We start from the raw sequence: 17200 nt of genomic DNA, 5'->3' as shown, positions 1-17200 counted from the left end.
TCTCCTTCTTCTTCTCTCAATTTGGAAAAGAATAGACATTTTTTCTAACCAACAATTTACTTAGTGTCTCCTCCTTTAATTTACTTAGTGTCTCCTCCTTTAATTAATTATTATCAATTTCAGTTTAGTAGCTAGTTGAGAGTCCCAAGATTTTTCAGGGCACTTTGCTATCATCCCAGGCAATTTACTGCCAGATTACACAAAGACCACAAATGTTCCTAACTTCACTTCAAATGGCTTTTTTTTTTCCTTTGCAGGAGAAAAGGCAGGAGAAACAATGGACAATAAGCAACAAGGAGAGATAGAGATTAGAATAGGGAAAACAATGCCCAAATAAGGAACAAAGAATTAAACAATTCTCTCATTTCTATTGACCTTGAAATGTCTTTTCATGATCAGCCAGCCCAGGAAGAGTAAATCCAAATGAAATTTCTTATTTAATTTATCTCTTTAATCAGGCTGATTATGAGCTCTCTGTCAGAGACCATTAAGCCAGAGGAAGTAGAGAAGCAAAGCATTTGTATTGATGATTCATACTTCTTTCTCAATTGAGATACACATTAATTTTCAGTATTACACAAATTCGTTGCCTGTTTTGAAATTTCTGTATGAAATACTCAAGGATGAAATTGTTCAGTTAGATGAGCTGCCTTTTCAGTGTAGGTGAAATGTCTTCTGTAAATTTCCCTTCATAATTTTTCTAATTGGATTATTAGTACTTCATATTTTAATGGACAGATAGCCTAAGATATCACTATCTTCTTTCTCTAATTATAAAACATTATTATATGAAAATATTTTTCAGACAGGATACAGTCTTGAGGTAAATTAATGTAGGTAAAATTATACTCTCAACAATTGAGATTGCTGTTCAGTGTGTTTTGTCATTCTTTTTAGTTTTTTGTAGCTTACTCGTAAAATACACAATAAATTTCATGAGTTTCATGGTATTTCCTGAGTGTTTTTACATCAGATATGAAACAAAGGATTGTTGAATCCCTTTCTGTAATTTTCTGTCCTAATTCATTTCTGTACTTCTTTCTGTTTACACTGGTAGGACCAGTGTGATTTTCTTGATTTTATGTGTTTGATTCCCCAATATGTTCTTGTAAATCAGTGGTATATGTACAGCCATGTGTAAATGCAACTTCGATCTTGAAACATCTTTTTCTCAACATTGCTATAAAAATGGGTTGCCATACCAGCAAGGATTCTGGAAACCATTATGTCAACTGCAATCAACTGCAAACTTATTTGTTATCAGTAAAGAGACTTGCTTCCTTACAGGATCCAGTGAAGGTTGTTGGATAGAAAAATGAGAAAATCTCCACCTTGATGTCCATAGGGATATATTAGTTGTAAACTAAAAAAAAAAATCAATGCTGGAATTCTTGTAAGCCAAATTTTTAATTTCAATAAATCTTGTTAAAGAAAACACTGTGAGAATTACTTTCAGTTATCGTTTGCTGCTAAAGAGCTTGATAATCCTTACATAATCTAGAGAAAGAATCATGAGTGAGGGAGTTCTCTTGATGGTAATAAGTATGTAAATCTGGATTAGGGACCAAGAAAGTGAAAGGTCCACCTTTCAAGGAATTCTAGTCTAACACACTTCTGTGGCTCCTGAAGATGACAGTCATATGATGGGTAAACAGCTCGTCATAATAGATTTTATGGCTGGGCAGATGATCCTGTGAGAAGATGTCCTACCTAGAATATCAGGCATAAACCATTCAAAGTGGCAGTTAGCATTTTGAATTCCACCTAGAAATCAACCAACACCCAATGCAGCTCTCTGAATACAGACTTATAAAAATGTTGCCCCGTGCCAAACACATGACAACAGTCCAGTTAAAAGGTGACTGAAACAGGAGTGACAATGAGCAGTTCTACTACTCCCAGGAAGGTTGCAATTGGTTCAGAAGATGGAGCTGCACAAAAGCCCTTGTGGCCACAGCTGCCACCTGCTCCTTAAGGAGGAGTTGTGCGTTAATTCTCAGAAATACATTGTTTGCGTTCCTGTAATTATAATTTGCCTCCATAGAAGAAAGAGGAACAGTGGGGATGTTACTTTTCCAGTAAGCGTACCAATAATTAATTAGAAGTTGTAAGTTAAAATTCTTAGCAGACCATGAAGCTTGCAAGTTAAATGTATTTCAGAAGAAACTTGTCTCAAGAATCGTAAGCCACTGAAAATCAGAGCATATATCATGCACAAGATCTCTTAGGAGTCTCATCTGTGTTTCTTGGTCATACTGGTGTGATGGAATCATGGTGAAGAGAACAGAATGCTCAAAAGAGACATGTCTTGCCCTCTAATCACTGTTAATTGCTATACAGACCAGAATGAAAACAATGGGTATTTGTACTTGTGATTGGCAGTATGAATAAACCTCTTTGTAATAAATGTACGTCTGTCCATGTGTGAAAGAGATGAAGACCTGTTTTGTGCAATTATTCTTTGAGGCTCTTCCTGATGAGCACCTGAACTGCTCAAAGATGTATCAGTTACGGAGGTCAGATTTGTTTCCTTGACTTGTTCTGATGAGGTAAAATATTTCTCAGTACATCAGGAGGCATAAATAACACAAATTCTACACTCTAGTCTGGACAGTAAACTGGATTGTGCAATTTTGGACCCACAGAGCCAAACTCGTTCTAGTATATCAAAAACCCCACTTGTGACTATAGAAATAATTCACTGAGCATCCCAGTAAATTTGATTTGGCAGGCCAAAGGTTTTCAGGTCCAGTTTAAATAAATTAAGCACAAATACCAAAAGCAAAACCAGTATGTTTTCCATGGGTAGCTGAGTTTGCACAACATGCTTAACTCAGTCATGAACTAATCCATTCTCTGGGTTCACACAAGATGCCACAGTGAAGAAAATTAATGAATATTAAAGTGAATGAAATTTAGAATGATGAGCAAATGAAGATTCTAAATCTTAAATAACCCTATTAAATATGTTCAAGCACAGATACAGGCTATGCTTATTACTGCTTTATAATTCACTGTCATTTCATTTAAGGTATAAAATGATGCCTCCTAGTGCACTGTTCCACACCCCATCACATTTTGAAGAAGTTTGAAAAGGCTTTTGGATTATTTTACCTTTTTCAGCTAAATATTTCTATCTGTCCTGGGGGAACCCTACAATAATCTGCTCTTCACTCCAGAAAGTACATCCTTCAGATATAAATCTGTTCTGGGTTCCTTTGGGAACAACTAGATACTAGGCTTTAAATATAAATAATTTAAAATAAAAATATAGTAACAATGAGAAATTAGCTCAAATATGCCTTAAAGAAGGAAAGATTGCATAATCAGAAGAATGGTTCTGTGGCTAGGACATGAAAACATAGCATGTTTAGATGAGTTAACCAAAGTAGGGATTTTTTTTTAACCAATAAAGGAGAATATTTGTAGCTGAGGGCTGAAATGAGGGGTCCTTGGTGCTCTCTGAGCTTGGTTGTTTTCTTGCAGACATTTCATTACCCGAACTAGATAACATCATCGTTGCTAGCACTGATGATGTTACTTAGTCTGGGTAATGAAATGTCTGCAAGAAAACAACCAAGCTTAGTTTATTGTTTTTTAGTTTATCAGACAATCTGTGCTGCCAAAAGATGCTCTTTTTTTTTTAATTTGTTCAGGGTAGATATGGGGGGAATCTTGGATTAGTTTGTGTGTTTGATATGATGGAAGATAGGACCAGGTTTGTTTCCTAGCTAGGCTCTGAAGATGAAGAAATGATTATTCTTGTGATAAACCATGCAAACATAGAGCCAGTGTGCTAGGCAGAAGTGGCCCCCAACCTTTTAGGCACCAGGGACTGATTCTATATAGAGAGATTTTTTCGCAGACCATGGAGGGGCGTGATTTTGTATGCTGCCTGCATCTTGCAGATGGGGCTTCGATTGTTTGCACGCTCCAATTTCTGGCATTTGCGTACAGTGCCGATCCATGGACCAGGATTTGGGGACCTCTGCTATATAGCAATGATTTAAGGCAGTGTTTCTAAACCTTAGCAGCTTGAACTCTCAAAATTCAACTGTCAAAATTTGTTTATGTCTATGTGTCTGTTGATGGCTAAATTGTCAGAGTGCTGGGCTTCTAGAAATTCCCTACCGTGGCATTTTTGGATTTGGCTTGGTTTAGGAGGGTCACAATTTCCCAATTAAAACTATAGTTAAGTCTGCCCATGTGTTATGGAATTAAAGAGTTTTCCTCATGACTTCTGACTGCTAGTTAGTGTTCATGGATGTGTTCTAATGCAGAGGTCCCCAAGCTTTTGGGCACCAGGGACCGGTTCCGTGGAGAAAGGTTTTTCCACGTATCAGAGAGGGCGTGGTTTTGTGTGCTGCCTGCATCCCACAGATGGGGCTTTGGTTGTTTGTGCAGATCGGTTGCTGGCATGTTGCGGCTCGGTACTGGTCCACGGACCGCGGGGTTGAGGACCCCTGTTCTAATGATACGTCTGCAAGAAAACAACCAAGCCTAGAGAGCACAAAGGACCCCTCATGTCTACCCTGAGCTACAAATATTCTTCTTTATTGGATTCTCATTGTTTATTAGTATACTTTTTATGGTTAATTTCTCAGCAGCAATATATACTAAGCACTAACTATGTCATCTTGATAATTCCTTATCTACTTACTGATGATAATAACAATTAGTATCAACTAAGAAAAAAACATCAAGTACTCAATACAATAAAGCAAAACCAATCATAGTTCTTTGCAAGATAAATAGGTTCTCCTGCTAAAGCTGAGGGCTGGACTAGAAGCTCTCCAAGGTCCCTTCCAGCTTTATTATTATTATTGTTGTTGTTGTTATTAGTTGTTATTAGTTATTATTATTAGTTATTATTTGTTGTTTTGTTATTTGTTGTTGTTGTTGTTGTTGTTATTATTATTGATGATCGCACAATCAGCCAGATATTCAGACTGGATTTGGCATTTTTGTCTACCTATCGAGTCCTCACCAAGGACCTGGGATAGGCAAATATGGATGTTTGATAGTATTACAGATATCATCGCAGGATGGAAGCAGTTCCTTTTGCTATTGACTAATGGCGAATTTGTCAATGCCAATGGTGTTCAAGTGGTGCTCCAGTTGTTTTGGGATTGCACCCAAGGTGCCTATTACTATTGGTACTACCCTTGCTTCCTTTTGCCAGTCTTTCTATTTCTATTTGTAGGTCTTTGTATTTTGTTATCTTCTCCCATTCTTTCTCGTCTATTCTGCTGTCTCCAGGCACTGCCACGTCCACTATCCAGACTTTTTTGTCTTTCTTATCGACAGTTGTTAAGTCCGGGGTGTTATATTACAGGTGCTTGTCTGTTTGAATTCTGAAGTCCCAGAGCAGTTTAATTTTATCATTTTCTATGACTTTCTCTATTTTATGATCCCACAAGTTCTTGCTTACAGGCAAATGATTGATATTTCTTGTAGATCTTCCAATGCACCATTGTTGCTACTTTGTCATGCTGCTGCTTGTAGTCAGTCTGTGCAATCTTCTTGCAGCAGCTTACCAAGAGGTCCACTGTTTCTTCAGCTTCTTTGCATAGGCGGCACTTATTGTCTGTTGCTGTCTTCTCAATTTTGACTTTATATGCATTTGTCCTTAAGGCTTGGTCTTGTGCAGCCGGAATTAGCCCCTCGATCTCTTTCTTTAATTTTCCTGCTCTTAGCCATTGCCAGGTCTTGTTATTATCTGCTTTCCCAGCTATTTTTTAATGTACTGGCCATGTAGTGCTTTGTCTTCCCATGCCTCTATTCTGTTCTTTATTTGGTCTTTCTTGTAGGCCAGTTTGGTCTCTCCAGTAGTCAGTAAGCCTTCCTGATATACTAATTTCAGTGAATCTTCATCACTGTCCTTCAAATATTCTCCCAAAGCCATTTTTTCCTCTTCAACCATCTGATGTACTTGTAGCATTCCACGTGCACCTATTTGCCTTGGTAGATAAAGTCTGTCAATGTCACTGCGTGGATGAAGGGCATGATTCATAGTCATTATTTTTCTGGACTTTCTATCCATTGCTTTTAGTTCTGCTTGAGTCCAGTCCACTATTCCAGCTGTGTATCTAATGACTGGAATTGCCCAGGTGTTGATTGCCTTCATGGTATTTCCTCCATTGAGTTTGGACTTTAAGATCTTCTTCACTCTCTTGATGTATTCACCTCTAATCTTTTTCTTGACTTCAGTGTGCTTGATGTTGTCAGTTTGAAGGATACCCAAGTATTTGTAGTAATCTTCCTCATCCAGACTCTTAATGTTATTTTTGTGGGGCATTTTGATTCCTTCAGTTTTCACTATTTTTCCTTGTTTGATAGTAAGTGTGGCACATTTGTCCAAGCCAAACTCCATTGCAATTTCTTGGCTATATATACAGACAGTGTTGGCCAGCAATTCTATTTCATATTATTATTATTATTATTATTATTATTATTATTATTATTATTATTATTACTACTACTACTACTACTACTATGGATCATTGCACAGTCAGCCAGATGTTCAGACTGGATTTGGCATTTTGTCTACCTATCAAGTCCTTACCAAGGATCTGGGATAGGCAGATGTGGATGTTTGATGGTATTACAGATATCGTCGCAGGATGGAAGCAGTTCTTAGTAAGGCCGCCTTTTGCAATTGACAAATAGCGAATTTGTCAATGCCAGTGGTGTTCAAGTGGTGCTATTATTATTATTATATGGATTTCTATGTAAAATAAGCCAAACAGTGGACCATGATTGTATCTTTTTTACTTTTTGCCTTTCTGAAAGACATCTTTGAAATAAACATTATTCTGCTGCAAGGAAAGATTTTGCCAACAATACTGTAGTCTGCCGTCTTACATTTCTCGCAGCTTGCCACTACACAAAAGGACCCTTCATTTAGGTAGGGCATCTAGTGTCATGTGTCTTAATGTGAATAGAAGGAGCAGATGGCAAAAGAGTCTGGCAATTTGTTAAACAGCGCAGCCTGTAAAGGAGTGGAACAAGCAGCAAGTTGCAGAGCCAAGCTGCCCTTGCCGTGTTCTTGCTAAAGCGGGTAAGCCAGCTGGATCCAGGATTTCAAGACTGTGCACGTAGCAGTTTCTGCTTTAGTCTGAGATCACTTTAAAACACGGAACAACATCTGTTGGCCTTCATGTGAAAGATCAGGATCCATACGGGATCACTTTTTCTACTGGACAGTTGCCATTTAAAAAAAAAGAAAATGGCATTAAGAAGATTGTGGTGCTGGAGAAGTTAAAGGAGAAAGACAAGGGAGTATAGATAGTGCAAACGGCAGGTGGTTTTACACTACAGGTAGCTGTTTCATATGTGAGGCTTGTGATTAGGAATCTTTAGAGCTACAATATTAGTGTCAATATCCAGCTCAAGAATCCAAACGAGAATGCTGAGAACGTTGGAAATGTTCTGCCTGAGAGCCATAATTTTTCTTTCTTACAAAACTGCAGAGTTTCCTTTGAGGAAGGAACGCCCATGTGCAGCTTAAAATTCCTTGTGTGTCTAATCACATTTGGCCAATAAAATGTTCTGTTCTGTTTTGTTCTGTTCTATCCTACCGTACCCTACCCTACCCTATCCTATCCTACCCTACCCTACCCTACCCTAACCTATCCTATCCTATCTTACCCTACCTACCCTATCCTACCCTACCCTACCCTACCCTGCCCTACCCTGTCCTATCCTACCCTATCTTACCCTACCTACCCTATCCTACCCTACCCTACCCTACCCTATCCTATCCTATCCTATCCTATCTTACCCTACCTACCCTATCCTACCCTATCCTACCCTACCCTGCCCTACCCTGTCCTATCCTATCCTATTTTACCCTACCTACCCTATCCTACCCTACCCTATCCTATCTTACCCTACCTACCCTATCCTACCCTACCCTACCCTACCCTACCCTATCCTATCCTATCCTATCCTATACTATACTATACTATACTATACTATCCTACCCTATCCTGCTCTATTTTAAATATGTCCCAAATGGAAAGAAGATGAGCATATGAGACCAGTATTAAAAAGACGGGTCTGTTCAAGCTTTTCAGTCTAAGAAAAACATTCAAAAAGTTGAAAACTTTCCCTTTGTTTGTTCCTTTCCTTTATTTACACAAAAGGTTGTGCATCTTCAGCTTAGTGCCCCCTAGTTGGTCTAGAAAACTCAAATTCCAGAATGTGAGGAACTGAACTCTCAGGAAAACTGAAGAGCATGAGGTTGGGAAATGCTGTTCTTAACGAGGATGAGTCGACAAAACTGCCAGTTTATTGTAGCAAATTTAAACATTTAAAAAGTTGAAGATCCAAAATAGTGGTTTGCAGGGAAAGAGCTCATCTCAGTCCTTCCTCTAGGACAGTGGTTCTCAACCTTTTTAAGGCTGCGACCCCCAACTGGTCGTAAGTCGAGGACTACTCAACCGGTCGTAAGTCGAGGACTACTCAACTGGTGCAGCACCGTTTGCAGAATGGGACTTTTGGCAGGCTCAGCAGGGCAGAGACAGCCTGGACAATTCCTATTGGCTTTTGAAAGCTAATAGAATTAGACTCTATTCAAGAGAGTTTATTCTATTGGCTTTCAAAAGCCAATAGAATAAAAGGGAGTAGCACAGCTAAGGAAAAGGGGGAAAAATGGCGGACTGTGTTGTTTGGCGACCCCCGTGAAATGGTCGTTCGACCGCAAATGGGGTCCCGACCCACATGGAAAGAGAACCGCTGCTCTAGGAACATTTCTGCTTGAATCCCACCTCAGTTAGAGCTCACCCTAACATCCTGTTAAGTGCTTCAAGAAAATACCTCGCTAATCATTTTTAGAAGACATAGCAATAGCACTAAGATTTTTTATACTGCTTATCTTCATAATAGGCCTTTCTCTTATCTCCAGCCTAAATTCTTCCTTAGAAGAAGAATAAGGGTGTTTAAAGGAGTGTTTTCCAACTTCTCTTATCAAATGTCTTGGCATGCAAATGATTTTATCTTAGTGACAAAAGTGGTCAGAACTGGCATCTGCTAAGCTCCAGTTGGCCTGGTTAGACTATTGCAGGCACACCTCTTCTCCTCTGACTAAGAGGAACTATCCTCCCTAGATAGTTTGACTTGAGATGCAAGGGAAACCAGATACTTGGTTTCTGTAGAGGCATTAGCTAGTTCTGTGCCGGACCCACCCTTCACAAAGTGCCATTCAGACATTAAATTATATGGGTTCTTTAGATACAAAGTACACTGGTCTGGGAGTTGTGCCCATAGTCGCTCTTTCCTTAGTGACTTCTTGATTGGATTATTGCAGTGAAAAAAAGGAGCGGGCTGCTGATGTGTTGAAACGGGGAAGGAAATGTATTGCTGGTTCTGTTCCAAGAGTGCATTAGTGGCTTTGTTTTTGCCAGCAGGGTTTTTGCATGGCTGCTTTCTGCTGTTGTTATTGCTTTGGGAGAGGGGCAGTGTTATTTTGCATACTCCATGAGAGGTTCCTGGGTAAAGCATGACTGCCAGCACTGCCATTCCTTTGCATTATTTACTGTGCGACTACTGGGAATCTGGGATGACATTGACAGGCGGTCTGCCAGTTTCCCCATCTAATTCAAGTGAGTGGGGAGGCCCGTCTGCCAGTCTTCTGGGAGAAGTTTTGCCCCCAAATAACCCGCTGGCAGGTTGGTGAGGTAGAGGATGACTCGAGATGAAAGAAAAGGGAGCGCCCTCTCAGTACATTGTGCAGACCCTTTCCCCATTTCATCAAGCACGTTCCCTATTTCAAACTCAAGCCGTCCCAGAAAAATAATATCGGTACATATTCTTGCAAAAACAAAGATACAAAAGGTGATCTGTGCATTTGCTATTTTATTTCTCAAAATATCGGTTTGTTTTATTTTATGACTTCTATTTCCTATAGCAGAGGTCCCCAACCTTTTGGGCACCAGGGACTGGTTACGTGGAGAGAGGTTTTTTCCACAGACCAGAGGGCGTGTGGCTTTGTGTGCTGCCTGCATCTCACGGATGGGGCTTTGCTTGTTTGTGCGGACCGGTTGCTGGCATGCCATGGCCTGGTACAGGTCCATGGACCGGGGGTTGGGGACCCCTGTCCTATAGTACAAATAGTCCTCAACTTAAAACTATCTGTTTAGTGATAACTTGAAGTTACAATGGCACTGAAAAAAGTAACTTACAGCCAATCCTCCCACTTATAACCGTTGCAGCATCCCCATGATCAAAATTCAGGCACTTGTTAACTGGCATGTAGTTATAAGAGTTGCAGCATCCCAAGATTGTGTGAGATCACCTTTGTGACCTTCCCAAACAGCTTCTGACAAGTAAAGTCAGTGGGGGAATCACTTAATAACCATAATGCTTCACTTAAAAATTGCAGTAATTTGCTTAATGGCAAAAGTTGTAAAATTGGGCACGACTCACTTAACAAGCACCTTGCTTAGCAGTGGAAATTCTGGCCCCAGTTGTGGTTGTAAGTTGAGGACTACCTGTAGTACTTTCTCTTAGGGTTTCATTTTGTTAATTTAAGGTAAATTAATTAGGGAGTGAATATCCTTTCTAAAAGTATATCCTCTTAGTTCATGAGAAATGTGCATCCAATGTGATGAAAAGCAGATGAAGCTGCAATAGATACTTTTGCGAAGGTAAGAGGAGATTTTGCATGTAGAAGCCGATCCATTCAGGAATGGTTTGAGAAATAGAGATAAACGTCTTTTCTCCCTCTTTCATGATCCTACATTCCATGGAAACATGGCCGACAAAACAAACTGGTCCATCTAATGAGACAGTCTGGTACCTTCTTCCTTTCTGTAAACATGTGACTGGCTGTTACCGGTAGGAGATCTCTGGTGGATGGTCTGATGCAATTAGGATCTTCTAATGCAGTGGTTCTCAACCTTTTTAATGCCGCGACCCCCAACCGGTCGTAAGTCAAGGACTACCCAACTGGTCGTAAGTCGAGGACTACCCAACCGGTCGTAAGTCAAGGACTACCCAACCAGTCGTAAATCAAGGACTTTCCCTGCCCGGGAGCGCCGCACATGCGTGGTGCCGCCACCTGTGCCGGCCGAGGCGTAGCTGGCAAGCGGCAGAGACGGCGCAGGTCAACCACCGGCTGGGCCACCAGCTGGCCCAGTCCAAGGGAGGTAAGGCACCCGTCAGGCCCCATGCGCACCAGCAACCCTCCCTGCACCCGCTAACCTCCCACCCTTGGCCCTCTTTTACTTACATTTTTAGTTGTTGCTCAGCAGGGAAGGGGAAAACTTCCAGACAGCTCGCCTTCGCTGCAGACAACTTGCAGCACTGTTTGCAGAATGGGACTTTTGGCGGGCTCAGCAGGGCAGAGACAGCCTGGACAATTCCTATTGGCTTTTGAAAGCCAATAGAATTAGACTCTATTCAAGAGAGTCTATTCTATTGGCTTTCAAAAGCCAATAGAATAAAAGGGAGTAGCACAGCTAAGGAAAAGGGGGGGAAAATGGCGGACTGTGTTGTTTGGCGACCCCCGTGAAATGGTCGTTTGACCCCAAATGGGGTCGCGACCCACAGGTTGAGAACCACTGTTCTAATGTTAACTTTCCCTTCAACTGACCTGAGGATTCTGGGAATTATGGGGATCATTAGATTAAGGGAAGCTCTTGGACCTGTTATTTTCTCCACAGGATGGTTCCTAGTAGGTATTACTTCATATTTATGGGATGGCTTCACTACCATGTAGAGCAGTGGTCTTCAAACTTGGCCCTTTTATGACTTGTGGACTTCAACTTTCAGAATTCCTCAGCCAGGCACGCTGGCTGAGGAATTCTGGGAGTTGAAGTCCACAAGTCATAAAAGGGCCAAGTTTGAAGACTCCTGTTGTAGAGGTAATAGAGATTGTAAAATCCAGGCTGTCCATGGAACCTTGGGCAGAATTGAATCTCAAATGTTGCCCAATAACTCTTGGAGTCTCTGGGCTGGGCAATTGGCAGTATGTTGAGATAAACCAATATCAAAGCCAGAAACTATGGATAATCCAGTAGTTGCCTCCAAGACCAAATTAGGGCCAGAGCAGAAACATGGAGCAAACCAAAGAATAGATATAGTCATATCTCTTTTCAGAATTTCCAGTGGAAATAATAATTCTGAAAATCTACTCCTCTGTGGCCAGGAAGATGCAGAGACCAATCTAGGAGGAAAAAGTCTTGGGTCCATAAGATATAGGATAGACTTGGGCCCACCAGATGCATGGGTTTCAAGATCCAAAATTCCCTTATTAGAAAGGTGGAGGATAGATCAAAAAGTGGGTTTGATCAGGGAGGATGTGAATCTGTTGAAACAAATTAAAGACGAAAGTCGAACTCATATAAAAAGAATTTATGGTGTTTTAGTGGAATTGGATTCAGAAACAGAATTAGTTAAAGATTGTATGGTTAAATGGGCTCAAAATTTTGAAGAGCCGATTTTATTAGATACATGGGAGATAATTTGGGTGAGGAATGTTAAATTTATGCAAGCTCAAAATTTACGAGAAAATTTTTATAAAATGTTTTATAGGTGGCACCTTGATCCACAAAAGATGTCTCGTATATATCCAAATCTGCAGCCTAAATGTTGGAGATGTGGTTGTTTGGATGCAACGTATTATCATATTTGGTGGTCATTTAAAAATATAAAGGCTTTTTGGATTAAGATTTGGTGGAATATTCAAAAATTTTTTAATAGAAGGATAAAATTTACACCACAATTGTTTTTGTTAGGCATTATTGTTGATTGTGATGATAAAGAAATTATTTTAATGTTGAATTGAATTACAACGGCAAGGCTGCTGATAGGGCAATACTGGAAGAAGGAGTTTTTGCCTACGTTAGAGGAATGGTTTCTTAAAGTTTCTTATTTATCTGAAATGGCAAAAATTTCGGCTTATTTGAAAGATCAATCGCAAGAGAAATATTTTTTGGTGTGGAAAAGATGGGTGAATTTTATACAGCACAAATATGAGATTAAAAAGTATTATTTAGCTTTTGAATAATTTATGTTTAAGGTAACGATTAGAACTGTTGTTTTGTTTTTATATATTGGAGTTAAAGTATTTAAAATTTTGTTCTTTGAATGTATTTATAATTGTTTGATGTTTATTTAAGTTGTAAGGTTTTTTCTAGTTTTTATTAACCCTGTATTCAGCTCTGGGAAGGAGGGGGGAGGGTGATGGGGGGATTGGGGGTGGGTGGGAGAGGGGGATTATTTTATTGTAAAACTGTAAAAATTTTCAATTAAAAAAAAAAAGATCCAAAATTCCCAACCACACATCTGGAAAGTGCCCACATTGATGAGGTGGAAGGTCTAAAGAAAGTTCACCAAAAAGGTTGTGTACAGTTCAGTGGTACTACAGGAAACCACACAGAGATCTCCAAAGTATCTGACAGGAAGAACCTGACATTGCCTCCGTTTGAATAAAATAAACACAAATTACATCTTTTTCATCCTAGCCAGTACAGTAGTATGCTTCAGCCGTGAATTCAGCAAGGAATCACATGCTCGATTCTTTAAGCACTAGCAGAAAGACTTAATTCATTGTCTTGAACGCTACAAATATTTTAAAACTTCTCTTCTGAAGTATTGCAGCTACATCTTCTGTTCAGAAGGACAATTTGCCTTCCAGTCCCTATAGAGCAAGCAGGAGACATACAGATGTTTGCAACATGTAACTACAACATGAGGATAAGCTGAATCTGTTTCACTCCTATATTACAAGCATTGGAACTCAGCTATAACAAAGGATCTCAACTCAGTGACAATGCTTTAAGCAAAGAAGGGGTGCATTACTTCTTAAAAGTCCCATCCATTTAAAGTCCGCTGTGTAGGCTTGTAAGAAAAACAGCCATATTGTGAATACCTCGCAGTCTCCATTCATTCTTTTAGCACTGGCTTCATATCTAGATATGAAACGGGATGTAGATCCATATGTGGGGCAAATAAGACAATGTTAGATGTGATTGGCTGTTTTCCATGTGAATCCAGTCGACTTTGAAGTGAAAAAAAAATAAAATTCTTGTTCTGTCTCATTTTTTTAATAAGAAAGTTCTGTGTTTAAGGACACACGCATTTCTATCTATCATAGGAAAATAGTGCTTATTTTTAATTAGCTATTACTCAGATAAAATTCCTAACTTCTGTCATTCTACTGTGTTATTTAAAAATGATCCTTGTCTCTCTCTCAAGTGTTTTGTAGCTAAAATTGGAACTTCATTCCTGATATTCTGTGATTAAAAGCTTTCCCATCTCCAGCTGGGCTTTGGGGCTGAATCAGCCTAGCAAGGGATTGTATGAATTTGTCAGGAGAAGGAAGAAGGCTATTTTATAAATTTTGGAGTTCTAAGATAGTGCAGTTGTTTTGCAACTGATACTGTTCTGCTAACAGCTTAGTTTGAAGATGCCTGTGGTGTAATTTGGGTACCATTCCAACTCTGTGCATCTTTTATTTCACAGTAATACTGAGACAGCAGTGGCTTCCTACTTCCCCAAACCCAGGTTGCGTATATTTTTGAAGAGTGTTTTTGCAAATGATAGTTTTGACCAGGAGAGGGCATTTGTCAGCCAATGGAAATATTCTTCTGGCAATATTGAATCTTGCAGTTATTTCACTGCATTGCCTCTAAGAGAGTGGTTATATCAGCAGGTTTTGCTATGAAGAAAAAATCCTAACACCCCCCCCCCCGGCTCTTCTTTGAAATCCCCAAGAGGCATTCCTGCCATCCTCCCCCCCTTAAGATGATAAATCTAATAGTATTTATTTGAGGCTATATGAGATAGTGATCTGTTCTGCCTGTACATTGCATCTGCTGATTATTTGTCTTGTTTTCATGAATGTCTCATTTTGTAAGTCCTCTACATACAGGCACACATTTTTTTCTCTGCTGCGGATGTGCCTTAAGAAAAGAAAGCACTGAGAATGGTTTTCAATAACAACTATGTCAAAGCAGCATCTCAGTTCTGGGGAAATAGCCCTATGTTAGTATCAGACTGTCTGCCTCTCCACAGAAGTAGAAAATTGGTTTGCTCTCAGCGTTTAAAATATCTTGTTCTGAAGCCAAACAAGCATCTTGTGGAAGAGTCCACAAGCAGAGGCTTGTTTCTTTTTAGGTTACGCAGTGCGCACGGTTAGATAATCTAGGGTCTGTTTATAAAAAAAATTTAGAGTGTCAGTAAAGATTGGATTTGAGCTGCAAAAATCCGGAAGACCACTGTGTGGCAACAGGAATTACATAAAACCCTTGCTTTTCATGGCTATTTATTTGGGAGCTGTTCTTGAGTTTTGCAGTCAAATCTTGTGATTATTTTAATCCAGCCAGGATATGACAGCCATGTTTTACATGAAGCTATTTGCATATCCAACATCCTTCTATTGTGAGAAATCACTGGGCATTTCAGAGAATATTAGGACAGATTTTTGGCATGTCCATATTATTCATGCATAACAGTGGCTTAAGAGTAGAGGGCCTTACTTCCGCCTCAACACAATACTATACAAGATTTGTTGTGGTAACACACTACTTCAGAGCAGTGTTGTTCTCATTTTCTCATGAAGGAATTTTTAATGAGCTTCTTAGGAACATCAGCCTTCCCTGTAACATAATCACTATAATCTTTGAAAATTTTTTATAAAAGGAGCAAGTGTCTTCCAATTACAGAGGAAGGATTAAGATTTGTATTGATAATTTTCCAGGCACAATGCAACATTTAACCTCCAAAGATTCCTTCCTTTTACAATCTTCGAGGTCCATTAGCAATCTATATTGTGTGCAAGCCAGCCTGCTGGCAAAGATTCAGAAGAGCATTTTTGAGTCTCTGCCTCCTCATTTCTAGAGTTAGGTATTTGCTGAAGTGCAGATCTTAGCATTTGCTGGAAGCACTTGATGCTCACTCAAACCTGAGCATCTGGTGAAACTATTCTACCTATTTGTTCTCAGAATTATCAGAAGAGACATAAACTTAGGTGCAATTGCGTTGCTTTTGACTGGATTTCAGTTAAACTTCCCTCCTCTGATGTTTTGTAGATATGGCCACGGGGGTTGGAAATGATGGGACATGCCCTACAATATGTCTGGAGGATACAGGACAGAGAAAGCAACAAACAGAGGTGATTGTTTGCCCATGTTAACGAGTTCATGACTGATATTTTATCCAGAGACTTGTTTTAAGTTTGTCCAATATACACACCCTATCTCAGATGTGAGCATTTTACAGCCTCCTGGCCACATCCAGCCCTTTGGCTGTCCCTGTCCAGCCTACATGAGGTCAAATAGAAATTAGAAATCAAATGTAAATAAATATACATCATACGTGTAATACAATTGCATTGCATTTATTTTGAAGGAGCCTGGAGTTTTTTTCAGTTTACCTATGTGTGTGCATGCGTGCCTATACACCATTATAATCCTAGGGTTCGACTCTCCACAATAGTCCCAGTTTCTCATGTGTCTCCTTGAGAAAATTAATTCTCCACCCATGCCCTTTCTGAACACAGCCCTGCTTCAATTGGGTACTTGCTAATCTGTATATTTCAATGCCAGCCCTACAGTTTGAAGACCAACACGTCAAAGGAAATAGGAGCTGTGGAGAGTTTCTGGTAAGACACCTGGTTGATAGTCTTGAATTGTGTTTTAATAGGTCACATAGCTTTATTTCATATAGTATGTGTCTTTTAGTTCAAAATAAATTCTGGAATGCCCCAGAATTTAATTTGTTAGCTGTGCTCTTTGTTTTGACCTCTAAGTCTAGTAATGCAGGAGAATCCAAAATGTCTTCTGAGACTTTAAGCATATGGGTATATTTAGGAATATAGTCAAGATCACGTGAAGTGTTAATACCTCTTTATAATGCCTTGGAATACTGCATCCAGTTTTGGTCACCACGATGTAAAAAAGATGTTGAGACTCTAGAAAGACTACAGAGAAAAACAACGATGATTAAGTGACTGGAGGCTAAAACATATAAGGAACGGTTGCTGGAATTGGGTATGTCTAGTTTAATGAAGAAAAGGACTAGGGGGTGACATGATAGCAGTGTTCCAATATCTCAAGGGTTGTCATAAAGAAGAGGGAGTCAAGCTATTCTCCAAAGCAACCAAAGGCAGAACAAGAAGCAACGGGTGGAAATTAATCAAGCAGAGAAGCAACCTAGAACTAAGGAAAAATTTAGAACAATTAACCAGTGGAAC

The 17200-nt window shown here is 39.6% G+C and overlaps 1 protein-coding gene across 3 annotated transcripts in view; it reads left to right on the top strand.

Annotated features, from left to right (window-relative positions):
* Positions 1–17200, top strand: part of CORO2A (coronin 2A) — a 62663-nt gene that overhangs the window by 22915 nt on the left and 22548 nt on the right. The gene's annotated exons all lie outside the window — the stretch shown is intronic.

This window comes from Crotalus tigris, unplaced genomic scaffold (genome assembly GCF_016545835.1).
Source record: "Crotalus tigris isolate CLP2741 ecotype Arizona unplaced genomic scaffold, ASM1654583v1 scf7180000024506.7606697, whole genome shotgun sequence".
NCBI lineage: Eukaryota > Metazoa > Chordata > Lepidosauria > Squamata > Viperidae > Crotalus > Crotalus tigris.
This window is presented reverse-complemented; position numbering and strand designations above follow the sequence as displayed.